This window comes from Tamandua tetradactyla, chromosome 2, assembly GCF_023851605.1.
Source record: "Tamandua tetradactyla isolate mTamTet1 chromosome 2, mTamTet1.pri, whole genome shotgun sequence".
In the NCBI taxonomy this organism is placed as follows: Eukaryota; Metazoa; Chordata; class Mammalia; order Pilosa; family Myrmecophagidae; genus Tamandua; species Tamandua tetradactyla.
The window spans coordinates 89484527-89502065 of NC_135328.1; the positions used below are offsets into that span (position 1 = coordinate 89484527).

Below are 17539 nucleotides of genomic sequence, written 5' to 3' on the forward strand. Positions count from 1 at the left end.
GTCAACTCTTGGGTCATAAAGTGGCCAATTCTTATGAGCATAATTGGAAGCTGGTTGTACATAGAAATTTTTTGCCCCACATAACTAAATAGCACTCATTCTAGTCCTGGCTGTAAAAAAGTAGATCCTGGTTTCCAACAATCATAGCAACATTTGATGTGATATTGTTTTCCTGGAGAGAAAAAATGCACACACACATACACACACACACACCAGCTCCTTTTGTAAATAGGACTCTTTGGCCTCTTTCACAAATAGATCAACATTTAATTTCACTCATCATCTGAACCTTTCGAATGATCTAGCATTAGGGTTGAAAGTAGGTAATAAATGAGGAATAGACACAAATTACAATGTGCATGAGTCATCATGTACCTCAGTTTTGTTTCAATCATAAGTAATGATCTTTTAGTTTTGGAAGAAGTTTTTTTCCCAAAAAAGGTATTTTTGTGGCTTGCTGAGTAAATGCAAAAAATTTAGGGGCACATCTACCTCCCAAACAGTGTAATACACTTTCTGCAGTTGTCTTCAAAAATGGCCAGCAGCAATTTCTTCCTTCCCCTGTACATGCATTTCAGTCTGGCCATCAAGAAATGAATATATTTTCCTCCTTTTCAATATGGATGAAATTTTGACTTGTTGTGACCAAGAGAATGTGGGGAAAATGACATTTGGACCTTCTGAGGACAGATTTTAAGAAGACTAACAGTTTCTACTTCCTATCTGAAGCCAGCCAGCATGTAAAAAGTCCAGGCCATCATGTAAGACACCATCATGCTATGAGTAACTGGTCACATGGAGAAGCCACATGGAAGGGCACCAAAGACCATATATTTGAGTGGATCTTAGTGGACTCTAGTCAAACCCATATACAGCAGAAGAACCACCCAGCTGAATCTATTCAACTCACATACTCAATAAATAATAAGTTGTTGTGGTTTTAAACCACCAATATTTGGAGTGGTTTGTTACCCAGCAATACTTAACTGAAACATTTCTCTTCACCATTCATTTCATGTGTCACCAACAAGAATTAAAAGGAAGAGAGTCAAATAAGCACACATCACAATAATTAATCAAGAATGCATACACATTCATGTAAGTAATAGTTTCATTGTCAGGATCCAAGTAATTAAACATTTTCAATTTAAATTAACCTTTCAATTTAACTTAAACCATCATGATCAATAATTTTTATATTAAGAAATCAGTCTCCACATTTTTATCGGGTTTAGAATAACTCCCTTCTACGTTGTATCACATTCTTCTAATGTAAGCTGAAAGCAGCAGTAAAGCCAGAAATGCATGTAATTGAAAAGTACATCCTTCTATTCATTCATGTTGTTTTCTCTGATCCACGTCTGAAAAATTTATGACCTCGTTTGGAAGATGTGAAAGAAAAAAATCAATAGAGTAACCATGATTTATAAAGGTGAAACCTTCATGTCATGAATATTTCATCAGGAAAATGTGGAAGCCAACAGATTTTATCAAAGCATCTTACTCAATCTGATGTGATTAATTCATAAATGAACTGACACCCTTTATTAATGGAGAAGATCATTGGGTATCTAGGAACAGCATGAGGGCTCCAAAACAAACACCAGTTTTCAGAAGGCTTCAGGGAGGTTTGTAAATACTCTGGGGCAAAGATAATTAAAAGCCATTAGTGAGGAGAAGACAACAAGTGGAGGCCACACTCTTCTCACATCTTGTAGAGTTTACTTAAAGTGAGTCTCTTCCCGTAGTTTGCCAGAGATTGGGCCAGTCCCTCCTTCTTTTTGCTAGGGCTGGATCAGATGCTTCTCTCAGAAGACACTTCAGAGGGCAACCCAGTCACCTAAATTCATCATGATTCTAGCTTTTTGTTGTCTAACGTCTAAGTATCCTAATGTCTTTAAGCATCTCCACTCAGCTCTGAGAGTTTGGACGAAAATAATACACGAAATAGAGAAAGAAATAGGCATTTATTTTTGTGGAGAGGAAATAAACACAGCTTCACAGTCAAGCAATTAGTGATACAACCAGTGGCACAATAAACACTCATCGATCCCCCAAAGAGCGGGAGCAACACAAAGAAGAAGGTAAATTAGAAGCAGATCAAAAGAGAAGCATATTCAATAAAGAGCTCAGGCAGAATGCTGCCAAGGCCAGCTCAGCACCACGATTTCAAACAGCAAAGTCATGAGGGGACAAATTGCCCAAACTGTTCACTGCTCTCGATAGAGATTTCGGAGGTGACCCACAGTGATGCGATTTCATTCTCAAGTTATTGATTCCATTGAAGAAAGCTGAAACTTTCCAAGGGTCATGAGGAAGGATTTAGAAGGGGTCAGAAGTTAATTTAGCAGTGGGGGCACTCAATGAGTCTAAGGTGTTTTCTTGCAGAGGAAATTAATCATGGATTGTAAAGCAATCTTTTTTGGCTCACAAAACAAAGTCTGAACAGGTGGTAGTGCCTCCGTTAGTGAACTCCTCAAACTGGAGCTAAAAGCAGTCTGTTAGTACTGACGTCAGATCAGCACAAAAGAGCAAAGAAGGAAGGGAACAGGTTCAATTACGGTGAAAGGGACAAGGGATCTAATGAGGAGGTCTGTCAGCAGGAAGGAAAGCTCATACATGTACACCACTTCTTTTTTTTATTTAATATTTTTCTTGTAAACAACAAACAAACACAAACATTCTTGACATACAAATATTTCTGACATGGTATACAATCAATGGCTCACAATATTATTACACAGTTGTGTATTCATCACCATGATCATTTTTTTGAACATTTTATGTACCATTTCTTAATTCTATTGGGCTGTCTCTTGTTGGTGGGGAGAACTAATGACTTTCCTTACCTAGGAGACTGGCCCCAGAACAGACCATACACATTTAGGAGTCCGATGAGTGTGGTGGAGACATTTACAAACCTCCTAGCATGCAAAAATGTCCTTTAGTCTTTCCCTCCTTTAGTATAAGGCCAGGTCATATGCATTAGTTAATAAATTTTATGTGGGGAAATGGGGTCTCTTTATTCACTCTTCTATCTCTAGTTCCTAGCAGGTGGGGACTCAGTAAGTTTTTGCTAAATGAATGGATGGATGAATGAAGCTCTTGGAAGCCTTTCAGGAATACAAAGCACATTCATATCTATATTTAAAAATTTAGTTTTCCTACCTTGACTATTGTAAGCAACATATTCTTGTACACCAGAAGTAATTGATTTGGAGTCTGGGTAGGGCAGGAAAAAACCCCACAAATAACAAAGAGTAAAACAGAAAAGAAAACAATGAAATGGATAGATAGGGATTGAGATTCTTATTTCTGGAGTTTCATCAACTTGCTGGCACCTTGTGACTTTCACCCCCTCTGGCTTTTAGTGTCTTTAGTATAAAGAGGGAAGAAGAAATGCTGTTATGTTCAAAATGCTTTCAAGAGACAATATTCTATGATTCCATAAAGAGGGTATTTTTTTATGACTTGATATGGGATTTATTAGTAACATCATGAGATGAAAGAGTCATAATATGCAAGAGCTAAAGATAATCTCAACTAAGAAAATTGAACAGGAAGACCATATTTTAAGGTATATTTAAAATATTTTATTTTAAAATATTTTCAAGTATAATAAAGCCCAACACTATGCTTTTAGGAAGACGGATCATCAGAATATTCAGGATTATTGGTGGCCCATCCTTCTTAAATGTTTCTAGTTATGCCTATTTATTTACCTAGATGCTGATCTAAGATTGCTTAACTTATGGATGTTAATGTGAAAGCGTGAATGTTTTTGTGTGTCTGTCTCTCTCCCTTACACACACACATATACACACACCACATCACACCAGAAAAATCCCCAGGGATTTTTCAAACAGCCTGAGAAGTGAGAGCAGGACACAGCCCCTGAGTTGTTTTCTAACCTGGTTGCTAGCCAACAGGCCCTGATAAACGTATCCTTTCCTTCCCTCACTATCCATTTACTTAGCAGCAGGTTATCCTGATCTCATTTTAATGGTAAAGCAGTTTGTGAATAAAACTACCATCTTTACATCTTTTAAGAGACCCATATTTTCATATTTTTGTTATACGTGTGTCACTTTATAATCTTCAGTTCAGTGATCTGCTTATTGGAAGATAACTTCTACTGAATGAAGCTAAAATGGGCTAAATTAAAACAAAGCATAATTCCCTTGGTTTTTCTCACTTGCCGCACCTCCACCTTTCCATCCCTTAATGGGATGCTAAAATTGCTGAAAATGTAGAGCTAGATGAAAAGTGGGCAAAATATCTTCTAAAGAGAGATATTGGCGGGTTAGAATATATCATTTAGACTTATGGCCTGTTACACATTTGATTCACCATTCTAAAAGGAAAGATCCATGCTCGGTTTTTTCCCCTTCATTAGTAAAATCCATTTTAAGGTTTCCAGGAGGTAAATTATTTTTAGAATTAGTTTCTATTTTATTAGTCAGGTTGCAGAATGTCAAAATTGCACTGAAGTCAGTGGCACTTCATCGAGCTTATTAATATTGATACGATCACTCTGCGTTCCGTGCTGAGTGACGCTGTTTACCTTCAGCAATGGCGAGGACATTTTTTAAAGAGACCACACAATTTTTTTTTGTAATAGATCTTCAATTCTTTTCTTGTGGTGTTTGTGTCCAGCGTAGTAAAATGTCTGCATTAGTTTTCTATCATCCAATTCATTCAGCCAACATTTTCTGAGCACTAATGTTGGGCTAGCACTGTGGTAGTGCTGAGTTTGCAAAGGAGCTCTAAAATGTGACCATCCCCCTTCAAGGGGCTCTTGGGTTATTCAGGGAAGATTTCCCCAGCACCTATTATGTGCCAGATGCTATGTTGGTAGCTATAGAAGATTCAAAATGGCTAAGGTATTGGCTCTACCTCCATTAATAAAAGGGATAAGATAATTATCCCATTAAAAAGAGCTCCAATGGATGAATGGAGTTAGAGAGATGGAGCTGGGGAGGGAGTCCTCAAGGACACTAATATTTGAATAGGTCTCAGTAGGGTGGGCACCTTCTGAGAAATGGAAATTAAGAGGAAAATGCTAAATGTGGTCTAACAGAAAAGGATGGTTGGAATGGAAAGTGTTGCCAACCATGACAAAGGATGTATGTACAAAAGACAAAGCACATTATGAAACAATACCTATGGTATAGCCCCATTTTTGCCTGGGTGGCAAACGATATCTTCAATTATTTTTTTCTGATTTTTTCTGCATATTTCCCTTCTTATATTTTTCTCTTGGACCCTAAGGGCCATTTTCCCACCCTGAAAGCCAACTCCATTCTTCCAAGCCCCCAAGAAAGCAGAAGCAAAGATTAACAAAACAAAACAAAACACCTATTAGCTAGACACAGATTCTTCCCTTTGGGGCTGTATCAGTCAGGATTGTCCTGAGAAACAGAACCCACAAGATACATGTATACACTAAAATTATTCATATGTATTTGTTTTAAAATATATAAATGCATTTATTTAAACATAAATGATATATAAATATCTGATATCTGTTATATGATATGATACGATATTATATACAATTTTTTTAAGGATCTGGCTCACATGATTGTGGGGGCTGGTTAGCTGGCAGGCTGGAAACCCAGCCAAGAATTGATGGTGCAGTTGTGAGGCAGAATTTCTTTTTCTCAGAAATCTCACTTTTTTATCTTAAATCTTTTCCACTGATTGGTTGAGGCCCACCCACATTATCAAGGGCAATCTCCTTTACTTAAAGACAACTGATTATAGATATTAACCACATCCACAAAATGCATTCACAGCAACACCTACTTTATCAAATAACTGGGAACTAGCCTTCCCAAGTTGACACATAAGACTAACCAGCACAAGGGCATAGCTTTCCACTTCTGAGAAACTAAGGCAGGCCTGTAGAAAGAAAAGACCAGGGAGAAAGACCAAAAAAAAAGAGAGAGAGAAAGATTGGGGTGGGCGGGAAGATCAAGAAAGACACAGGAAAAGTCTCTGAGCAGTTTTCCATTGGGCACTCCTCCCTCTCTCCCTAGAATACCAATTGTCACTTGCTTTTCACAGACCTAGACATTTAAAAATTCTCGGAACAGAGTATGGGGGACCCAGACAACTTGTATTAAGATGGAAGCATGAGATAATCCTACTTGGCACTGAATGGAACCCAATGTGGGAAATTCCCCTGTGAGTCGGAACGAATTGTCACACACAGACACCAAGGAGTTTTGGTGGAAAGGAACTGGGCAGGAAACTGTTTGTGTTAGAAAAATTCCTCTATGTTAAACAAAGTCTGGGAAGAAAAATATGTCTATACCAGTATGTTAACTGAGGTTATCTCCAGATGAAGTAATCATTGATTTAAATAATTGATACTTTTATGTATTGTTCTAATTTTAATTAACATTCATTACTAGTGTGGGGGAAATACAGTAAATTTTTTTAAAAGAGTCATCAACCATATTTAACTTTCAACTCCCTCGTTATCATACTTCATGAGTGATCATGTTATCCATCATCAAACATTCCCTGTGATGTCCCTTACTGTGGGCAGATTATCCATTTCATCCTTGATAAAGTCAGGAATGGCCGTGCTTGCATATTGAAATGTGGGTAGACATGATGTGTCCTACTTTAGTGAAAAAGCTCCAAAGCCAGCCTGTGGTTCATCATGTGCTTTCTCTCTGCCAGCAGCAGAGCAGAGGAAGGCTGCTCCATCAGCCTGGTCCCCGGGGTGACAAGGATAAGGTACAGAGCCACAGCTGACCTGGGATGCACCTGGGGGGTGAGTGGAAAATAATCTAAAACCGTTATAAGCTGCAGAAATATTGACTTTCTTTGTTACTACAGTAAAATCTGCCTGTTTTGACTTTTAAATCTCTTTTCTATATTCTCCTGCTGAAATTTTCTTAGTTCTGTCTTCCAATTGTGTCCCCATCTCACTGGTTTCTCTCTTACTGTAAAACCTATAAGTGTGCAAGTCATAAGTGCCCTGAAGCAAACTGAGGCTAGACTAAGGCTTATACTTTTAATCAATAACATTTAATTAATTAAATGCATAATTCATTCAACAAAAACTCCTGAGAACAGTGTCAGGCACTGGAGAAAGGCTCTGGAAAAGTATGGGAAGATGAATAAGATTATTCTCAGACTTAACGGCCCTCCCAATCTAATTGGAAAGTCAGATGTGTACAGTAAGAATTATGAGTTCATAAGTGCCATAGGAGCTTATAAGGAATTATGGGATGACAGAATAAGGAGAAACTACTTGAGTCATGTTCGACTGACTGAATCCTCACTATGTGTACAATATGCTGTTCTTTCTTCAATGATTCGTTAAGGAAAATTAAGTGCAAACAGTTCTAAGAATGTGCTAATTCTGGTGTGAAAGCCAGAATTGACGTCACATCTTCTAGCCTGATTTTGCTGAAGTGGAATATGGCTCTACTGTAAAGCAAAAGGAAAGCCTCCTGGCTTCCTTGAGTTGCAAGTTCTCCTTTCTGCTGTCTGAAGCATTCACCATCCTCCCACAATTTGAGTTTTATATGATCATCTTCAGCAACAAGGCCTTCATTGAGCCTCGCATAAAGGAAACTCAAACTATGCTGTCCTTGAATGAACCAGGCATGCAAAGGCAAACAGATGCTGGTAATTATAAAAATCAGAGCACTGCATCCAGGCTGAGGCTAGGTGAAGGGAATAGCTGAGCATGTGGGATCCCAGAGCAAGGCTGCAGAGCAGCACGGGACATGATCTTCAGGGAATTCTATACAACACCCAATCTCCAGACCCTAAAGTGGGAGAGGAAGGCAGATGGGCTGGCTGATCCCACCACAATTTTCCTGTTCTTCTTACCTTTCCTTTTGGTCTCTTCTTATGATTTTCCTTTTAAAATATCTCCAGACCAATGCATTCTGCCCTGGGGTGAGAACATACACACACGTATACATACACATACATTCATTTATACATATTTACACATATATGCATATGTACACACATGCATATGTGCATATATTCCCAATCATATAATTTATATTCCTAATCTGAGCTGAGAAATAACTATCATTGTAGCTGGTGTATTGTAAAGATTTATTTATTTATTGCAACTGTTGATCAGTTTTCACTCTCCCTGATTAAAGTTATAATTCTTCAAGAGGGATCAGAACCTTAAGAACTGAATGATTATAGAGGAAGAGAAGTGATTCTGAACAATAAGGCACAATTAAAAAGTGAAATGGTATGACAGAGAATTTCCTTTTCTCTTGCAAACATGTTATCATTTCAGATTTTCCTAATTGTCAAAGTGGTGTGTTTGTCCCTGATGTTGGAAGGAAGCAAATATTAATACTGTAACAGATGCCAGATTGAAAAGCTCTGACATGAGTTAATATAATACAGATTTTATTTTTATGACATAATTGTGAATTATGTACTTGATGCATTGGTAATTGGAAAACAGAACAGATGGAGAAGGTTTAGCCTAAAATCATGTGTCCATTAGAATAACCTGCACTGCCAAGTATCTATTCATGTTCATGAGTATAGCAAATTTGTTATATTAAAATATGATTGGAAGATAAGGACTTATTGTCATTGTGTTGGAGTCATCCATGTAATGATGGGAGGGAAAATCCTCTGTAAATGTCAAATCTACCTATTATCCTGTTTTGCTTTGCAGAGGGTCTTAACTGGACATTTTGGCTGCTGTGGAAAGAAATTCTGATATTTGGCATCTCTACTGGCTTTTGCATATTCAGGCATTACTGTAAGGAAAATTGAACTAGTCACCAAATACAATAGCATTTATATCTATTACGTTCAGTGTTTATCTTTCAGTTTACTGTCTAAAGGACAGATGGCAACAAAGTTTTGAAATATGAATATTGTATTTTCCTGTTTTCAATAGATGTTTTGTTTGCTCCTATCCTCCACATATTTTTCCCAAGCTTTTTGGATGGCATATAGGGCTGCTTTCTGTTCAGCCTTAATCTGCTTTCACAGGGATAAGAAAATGAAATAGCCCAGATTCTTTGCTTCTTCCATCTGGAGGAAATGCCACATCTAAAGCACCGCAATGGAGGGTACGGTGAGGCAGGCCCATTCATGCATTCTTGGGGCAGGGGAAGGAGGGAGGGAAACGTGCAAGCTCTTCTGGGAAGGAACTTGGCAATATGTATCAGGAGCCTTAAACAATTTATTGTTAGAAATCCCAATCCTTAGAATCTATGCTATGGGAATAACCAAAAATACATAAATAAATAAAGGCCCAAATATTGCAAAAAATTATAAACAAAGGTGTAAACTTAAAAATGTCCATTGCATTTAATATATAATAGAAAATAATAGGAATTAAGCTACATATACTATGGAAGAAATAGTTAAGGAAATTATGACATAGCCACATGATGATGATGGCCCTAATTTAAATTGTATTATATATAAAACATATGAAAATAGTTATGTTATAATGAGGAATAAAAGAAAATGGGCATAGAAAATACTATTACTGAGAGCATTTTATATATCAGGCCAGGACTTTGTGAATAAGATATAATATTCCCAACAACCCTATAATGAAGTAGCAGAGCTGTAGAACAGGGAGGAACCAGGTTTTGAACCCAAATACTCTGATTTCAGGGTTCCTCTTTTTATGCTATATGCCTCCTCAGTAAGGTAACAACTATGTAAAAACAATTCTAAATATACACATATACTTACACACATGTACACATGCATACCCAAAAGGCAAGGAAGAAAAACACTATGCAGATTTTCTCAGCAAGAGATGGAGTCTAATTTCCCTACCCCTTGAATGTGGCCTGGCCTTGTAACTTGCTTTGAAAATAAAATGCAGTGGAAATAAAGCTGGGTGGCTTTTGAGCCTAGGCCTTAAGAGGCCTTGAAGCTTCCACTTCAACAACTTGTAGGCTGTCCTGCGACTGCCATAGAAGGAAGCTGGTCTAGGTACTAGAGGATGAGAACAATGCGAGGTGCCTCACCCACAGCCAGCACCAACTTCCAGACATGAGAGTGAGGTCATCATAGACCTTCCATCCCAGCCAAGCCTCCATCTAAATGCAGCTGCTTGCGTGAGCCCAGTTGAAAAGATCATGGGAAACAGACCAGCTCAGAGAATCATAAAAAATAAATCATTGTCGTTTTTCTCTACTAAAATTTTGAGTGCTTTTTTGTGCAGGAATAGTTACTGATAAGCCCCCAAAACTATTAGATGTCTCTAAGGGCAATTATGGAAATATGTGTCATGTTTTTCTTTTTTCTGTTTGGTAGGAAACGAATGAATTCTTTTTATAGACATTGCATAATTTCTTCTAGACTTTAGAAGCTGACCTTTGGCATTCTTCTGGAATGGACTAGACACAGCTTTCGTGGGTTTCCCAGATTAAAGTGGAAGCCTTTCCAAAAGAATAGATCATCTCAAAACATTGTTAGTATTTCTTTCCATGATTACTGAAAATAAGCCTTCCTGGGTTGGGCACAGTGTGAATGACACAGAAATTTGTGAGCAGCTGTTGGGTAATTAAGTGGTGAGATGAAGAATCTGCGGTCTGGGTGAACTGGGAAAACATTATGGATAAATTCTGCTATTTCTCACCAATGCAGTAAGAAGCATTGAGCCAAATTTCATGATAAACACTAAGTTTGGGACCATTTACCATGGGACACTTTCTCTAATTTACTGTCCCTATAATTTTGTGATTTATGCCAGACCTCTTTCATATAAGAAAGAAGTACGACTAGTACCTGTTTATGCTCTGTTAATTCTACCTCCCTCAATGAGTCATAGAAGATCTGAAATTATCATCAGGGAGAGGCAAGGCAACTGTCAGCAACCAAATTGGGAAGTCGGTATTTCACTAAGGAATTGTGGTGAGGATTTAAATGCCAAGTTGAAAGTCAATACCAGCCACATGACATTTGTTAGTGTTGATCACTTTCTTTTCTTGGAAAACTCTCTCCTCCCTTCTTTGGCTTCTGTAAACTTCTCTCATGACTTTCTTTCTATATCACTAGTCATTCATTCCTATGTATCTATCAAGAACTCTTCTTTAAATGATTATGCTGGAAATGTTTGATTTTATCTTTCTCATCTTAGACAATCTTTGACTGACATAAGTCATTTCTGTAGTTTGAATTTGATGACCCACCAAATTGTATCTATTGTTCCTAAGTTTCAGAAGCAATATCCAACTCTCCATTGGATATATTCATCTGGATCTTCTTCACATACTATAAACTTATCATGATCAAACAAATGTATTTATTTCTTTCCCCAGATAGACTTTTCCCTTAGTTCCATAAAGTATCTTTCTAGCCTTTTCCCATCACATCAAATCAAGTTTTGTTCACTCATACTCAGAAATATTAAATATTTAATTAAATATTAAAATTAAATTTTAATTAAATATTTAATATTAATTAAATATTAAATATTAAATATTTCTGGTATCAACATTAAGTCTGTTTCCCCCTAACATGGCACAAATAGCTTCCATGGACTGGCCCTTGTGTACTTTTCCAGCTATTTTATTGCCCCATTTATGCCCTGAGCTATAGCCATAGCTATGAATTCCACACTGTTTTGGCTTGCTAAAGCTATGAGAATGCAATAGACCAGAAATGGATTAGCTTTCAAAAGAGGATTTATTAAATTACAAGTCACAATTCTAAGGATGTGAAAATGTCCAAATTAAGACACCAACAAGAGAATACCTCCACTCAAGAAAGGCCAATAGAATCCAGGGTGCATCTGTCACACAGGAAGGCACATGTCAACATCTACTGTCCTTCCGGGTTTCTGTTTCAAATGACTCTAAGCATCTGCGTCTGAACTTTCTTCAAAATTCCTTCTTTTAAAGAACTCCAGTAAACTAATTAAGACCCACCTTGAATGGTCAGGGTCACATCTCCATGGAAACAACCTACTCAAAGGGGCCCACTCAACAGTAGGTCTGCCCCTACAAGATGGATTAAAAAGACATGACTTGGAGATGGCTGACTAGAGTAGCTTGAGATTAGCCCTGATCCATGGAAAGGTTGGAGAGGGGACAGCAGCGTGACTGAGGTGGTGATTTGGGAGTGTGGCTCACCTGGGAGAGCCTTCTGCACCACATGCGGCAGCCCTGGTTGTAGAGGCCAAGGAATTGAGAGGCAGAAGGCTAGAGCCTGGCACAGAGGTGTGGAGCTGCAGAACCCACAGGAGTGCATGGACTGGAACACAGGACTAGGAAGTAAGCTAGGCCATGTTCCCTGGGCGTGCAATCCTCACCAGCACAGCCCTGTGATAAGCAACTTGACCCACACCCCACACACCTGAACCCTATCACCCTCTCCTATTCCCTGTGCTCCAGGCATCCCCACCACACCAACCCCCAGTGCATGTAAATGCCTCACACAGCCACCCAAGGGCAGCCCAACTCACCTCTCCTGCACCCCTCCCGAACACTACCTTCCCCTCCCTGTTCCCTGCAGGCTGTGGCCAGCACATAAAGGTTGCAGGCACTAACTTCCATACCTAAGCTACCTCCACCCCCAGCCATGGTGTTGCACAGCCTCACACCACCCTCCCTGCGCTCAGCGCATCCCTTTACAGCAGTCCCAGGCCAACACATGCACACAAGCCCCCAATCACATCATTCAACTCTGGGAACTGCACTTAACAGCAGTCCTAGAACCGCGCATGTGCACAGCCCTCAGCCTCACTTTCCAGCACTGAGAAAGTGCTAACCTGTGCAACTGGGTCACAGCTTCCCCCAATCCACAAAGGGGTAATGCTGACATGCTGCCACAGCTCTACGCATGCACACAAAGGGCATAGTGCCTTAGACTAACGCACACCAGGGTTACGCCCCCCAGATCGGTGCACCCGCACAGCTACATCCTCCCTGGGTGCCCACATTCACAAGCATCAGCGTAACATCCCCAGCCTGCACCCATACCTGCCCTGAAACAAATCACCATATTGAGTGCTCCACCCTGTGCCCTGCTCACTGCTGTACAACCATCCCACAAACACATGACCTTAGACTACTGAAAGAAATCAACTTCCTGAGTAAATCAATCAAGATATTTACATTTGACAAAGACAGCATGAGATTACTAAGCATATCACACTGCAGACAGATATAGCCCTGCCTAATGACCAAATTAAATCACCAGTGGAGACACAGATGTTGGAACACAGGGCTAATCTCTAATCAAAGATGTTCATACAACTCAACTTAATAAAATAAGTGGGATAGCAAATGACATAAAAGAGATCAAGAAGACAATAGAAGAACACAAAGAGGAATTTGAAAGGATAAATAGAAAAATAGCAGAAATTACAGAGATGAAAGACTCTGTTGACTAAATAAAAAACATGCTAGAGGCACACAACACCAGATTTGAAGAGACAGAAGAAAGAATAAGTGATATAGAGGACAGGATAACTGACTTCGAAGACTCGAAACAGCAAATGGCAAAAAAGATGGAAAAAATTGAATGGGAACTCAGGGAAATGGTAGACAAAACAAAGCGCATAAATATAAGAATCATTGGTTTCCCAGAAGGAGAAGAGGGAGTAAAGGGCTAGTTGAGGATATAATGGGGGAAAACTTTACAACCCCACATAAAGGACATAAATATACAAGTTAAAGAAGCCCCTAGAACTCCAAACAGAATAAATCAAAATAAGCCTTCCCCAAGGGACATACTAACCAGTCTGTCAAATGTTGAAGAGAAGCAGAAAATCATGAAAGCATCAAGAGAAAAACAATCTACTACATACAAGGGAAATAAAATAAGACTGAGTGCAGACTATTCAACTAGCACCCTGGAGGTGAGAAGGCAGTGGTATGATATATTCAAGATCCTGAAAGAGAAAGACTTCCAGCCAAGAATTCTGCACCCAGCCAAATTGTCCTTCAAAACTGAGGGAGAGATTAAAATCTTCACAGACAAAGAAGTCCTGAAAGAATCTGTCAACAAGAGGCTGACCCTACAAGAAATACTAAAAGGGGTTCTGCCAGCTGAAAAAAAAGACAGGAGAGGGAGGTCTAGAGGAGGGCACAGAACTGAAGAGTACCACTAAGGGTAATTTTAAAGAACACAAAAAGAAAGAGGGAAAAGAATATATAGATCTGACAATTGGAATCAAATGCCTTTTCAGTAATAACCTTGAATGTTAATGGACAAAACTTACCAATTAAAAGATACAGATTGGTAGAATGGATTAAGAATCATAATCCAGCAATATGCTGCTTACAAGAGATTCATCTTAGACACAAGGATACAAATAGACTGAAAGTGAAAGGATGGAAAAAGATTTTTCACGCAAGTTGTAACCAAAAGAAAGCAGGAGTAACTATACTCATATCAGACAAAGTAGACTTTAATTGTAAAGATATCACAAGAGACAAAGAAGGACACTATCTAATTAAAGGGTCAATTCACCAAGAAGATATAACAATCATAAATGTTTATGCTCCCAGTCAAGGAGCTCCAAAGTACATGAGACAGACATTGGCAAAACTGAAGGGGAGAGTAATAGATGTTTCAACAATAATAGTAGGAGACTTCAATACACCACTTTCCTCTACAGATAGAACAACCAGATAGAAGATTGACAAAGAAATAGTGAAGTTAAATAATGTGATAAATGAATTAGACCTAACAGACATATATATACAGGTCATTGCACCCCAAATCACAGGGTTATACATTCTTTTCCAGTGTTCATGGAACACTCTCCAGGATAGATCATATGCTGGGGCGCAAAACAGGTGTCCCAAATTTAAAAATACTGGAATCAGGCGGGCCACGGTGGCTCAGCAGATAAGAATGCTTGCCTGACATGCCCGAGGACCCGGGTTCGATTCCCAGTGCATGCCCATGTTTAAAAAAAAAAATACTGGAATCATTCAAAGCACTTACTCTGGTCACAATGGGATTAAGTTGAATCTCAATAACCACCAAAATGAGAACATTCACAAATATATAGAGATTAAATAATACACTTTTAAACAACCAGTGGGTCAAAGAATAAATTGCTAGAGAAATCAGCAGCTATCTGGAGATGAATGAAAATGAGAATATAACTTATTGTAACTTATGGAATGCGGCAAAGGCTGTGCTGAGAGAGAAAATTATTGCCTTAAATGCCTATATTAAAAAACAAGAAAGAGAAAAAATTGAGGACTTAACAGCAAACCTGGAGGAACTTAAGAAAGAACAGTAAACTAACCTCAAAGCAAATAGGAGAAGAGAAATAACAAAGATTAAAACAGAGATAAATAAATGGGAGGACAAAAGAACAATAGAAAGAATCAATACAATCAAAAGTTGTTTTTTTGAGAAAGTCAATAAAATTGATGGGCCACTAGCAAGACTGACAAAGAAAAAGAGAGAGGATGCAAATAAACAAAATCAGAAATGAGAAGAGGGTGTGTTGCCACAGACCCTGAAGAAATAAAAGAAATCATAAGAGGATACTATGAACAACTATATGCCAAGAAACTAGACAACTTATATGAAATGGACAAATTCCTGGAGACACACAAACAAGATACATTGACTCAGGAAGAAATAGAAGATCTCAACAAACCAATCAGAAGTAAAGAGATTCAATAAGTCATCAAAAATATTCCTACAAAGAAAAGCCCAGGGCCAGATGGCTTCACAGAGGAATTTTATCAAACATTCCAGAAAGAACTAACACCAACCCTGCTCAAACATTTTCAAAAAATTGAGGAAAAAGGAACCCTACCTACTCATTTTATGAAGGTAATATCAATTTAATACTAAAACCAGGTAAAGATGCTATAAGAAAGGAAAACTACAGGTAAATCTCCCTAATGAACATAGATGCAAAAATTCTCAATAAAATATTAGCAAATCGAATCCAATGCATATTAAAAGAATTATACACCATGATCAAGTGGTGTTTATACTAGGAATGCAAGGATGGTTCAACGCAAGAAAATCAATTAATGTAATACAGCACATCAACAAATCAAAAGGGAAAAATCCCATGATCATCTTGATCGATGCTGAAAAAGCATTTGACAAAATTCATCATCCTTTTCTGATAAAAACATTCCAAAAGATAGGAATTAAAGATAAGTACCTCAATTTAATAAAGGGAATACATGAAAAACTGATAGCCAGCATCGTACTCAATGGACAGAGACTGAAAGCCTTCCCCCTAAGATCAGGTACAAGACAAGAATGCTCACTGTCACCACTATTATTCAACATTGTGCTAGAAGTTCTAGCTAGAGCATTCAGGCAGGACAAAGAAATAAAAGGCATCCAAATTGGAAAGGAAGAAGTTAAACTATCATTATTTGCAAATGATATGATACCATACTTGGAAGATCCTGAGACATCTACAGCAAAGTTACTTGAGCTAATAAACAAATTCAGCAAGGTGGCGGGATATAAAATCAATGTGCAAAAGTCAGTAACATTTCTATAAATAAGCAATGAGCTAGCTGAGGAGTCAGTTAAGGAAAAAATTCCATTGAATATAGCAACTAAAAGAATCAAATACTTAGGAATGAACTTAACTAGGAATGTAAAGGACTTGTACACAGAAAAGTACATAACATTGCTAAAAGAAATCAAAGGAATCTGAATAGGTGAAAAGACATTCCTGCTCATGGATAGGAAGGCTAAATATAGTTAAGATGTCAATTCTCCCCAAATTAGATTTACAGATTCAACACAGTACCAATAAAAATTCCAACAACCTACTTTGAAGATTTTGTAAAGCGAACTACCAAATTCATCTGGAAGGAAAAGAGACCCTAATAGCTAAAAGCATCTGAAAAAAGAAGAACGAGGGTGGGCCACGGTGGCTCAGCAGGCAGAGTTCTCCCCTGCCATGCCAGAGACCAGGTTTGATTCCTGGTGCCTGCCCGTGTGAAAAAAAAAACAGACAAATGAAGTGGGAGGATTAACACTCCCTGACTTTAAAACCTATTATAAAGCCACAGTGGTCAAAACAGCATGGTACTGGCACAAAGGTAGAAGCATTGACCAATGGAATCATTTTGAGAGTGCAGAAATAGATCACCAAATCTGTGGTCAATGGATTTTTGACAAGGCCCCCAAATCCTCTGAACTGGGACAAAATAGTCTTTTCAATAATTGGGCATGGAAGAACTGGATATCAATAGCCAAGAGAATGAAAGAGGATCCCTATCTTACACCTTACAAAAAATTAACTCAGTGGATCAAACATCTAAATATAAGAAGTAGCACCATAAAGCTTCTAGACAAAAATGTAGGGAACCATCTTCAAGATCTAGTAATAAGAATAATCATATGATAAAAATGTTCATGTTTGTATGTTTAAAAATAATTTGTTAATTAAAAAAAAAAAAAGAAAGTGGGAGGGTGATTGTGGAGCCTGGCTGTTGGGAGGTTCTTGAACTCCAATGTACCAAGAGCTCTGCCCAGGTTCTGGCATGACAAATGTTTGGGAGACAATGGCTGCTGCTGTGAGCTGAGAAATGAGGTTCCTGAGAGCAGG

At 38.3% G+C, this 17539-nt stretch overlaps 1 long non-coding RNA gene across 5 annotated transcripts in view; it reads left to right on the top strand.

Annotated features, from left to right (window-relative positions):
* Nucleotides 1–17539, top strand: part of LOC143673550 (uncharacterized) — a 237028-nt gene that overhangs the window by 110146 nt on the left and 109343 nt on the right. For 2 of the 5 annotated variants that reach the window (XR_013170439.1, XR_013170443.1), the window contains 2 exons: nt 6697–6787; nt 8684–8794. This is a non-coding gene — a long non-coding RNA (uncharacterized LOC143673550). Of the gene's footprint in view, nt 1–6693; nt 6788–8683; nt 8795–17539 lie in introns of those variants that run through there. The other 3 variants (XR_013170441.1, XR_013170440.1, XR_013170442.1) reach the window with 2 other exon arrangements.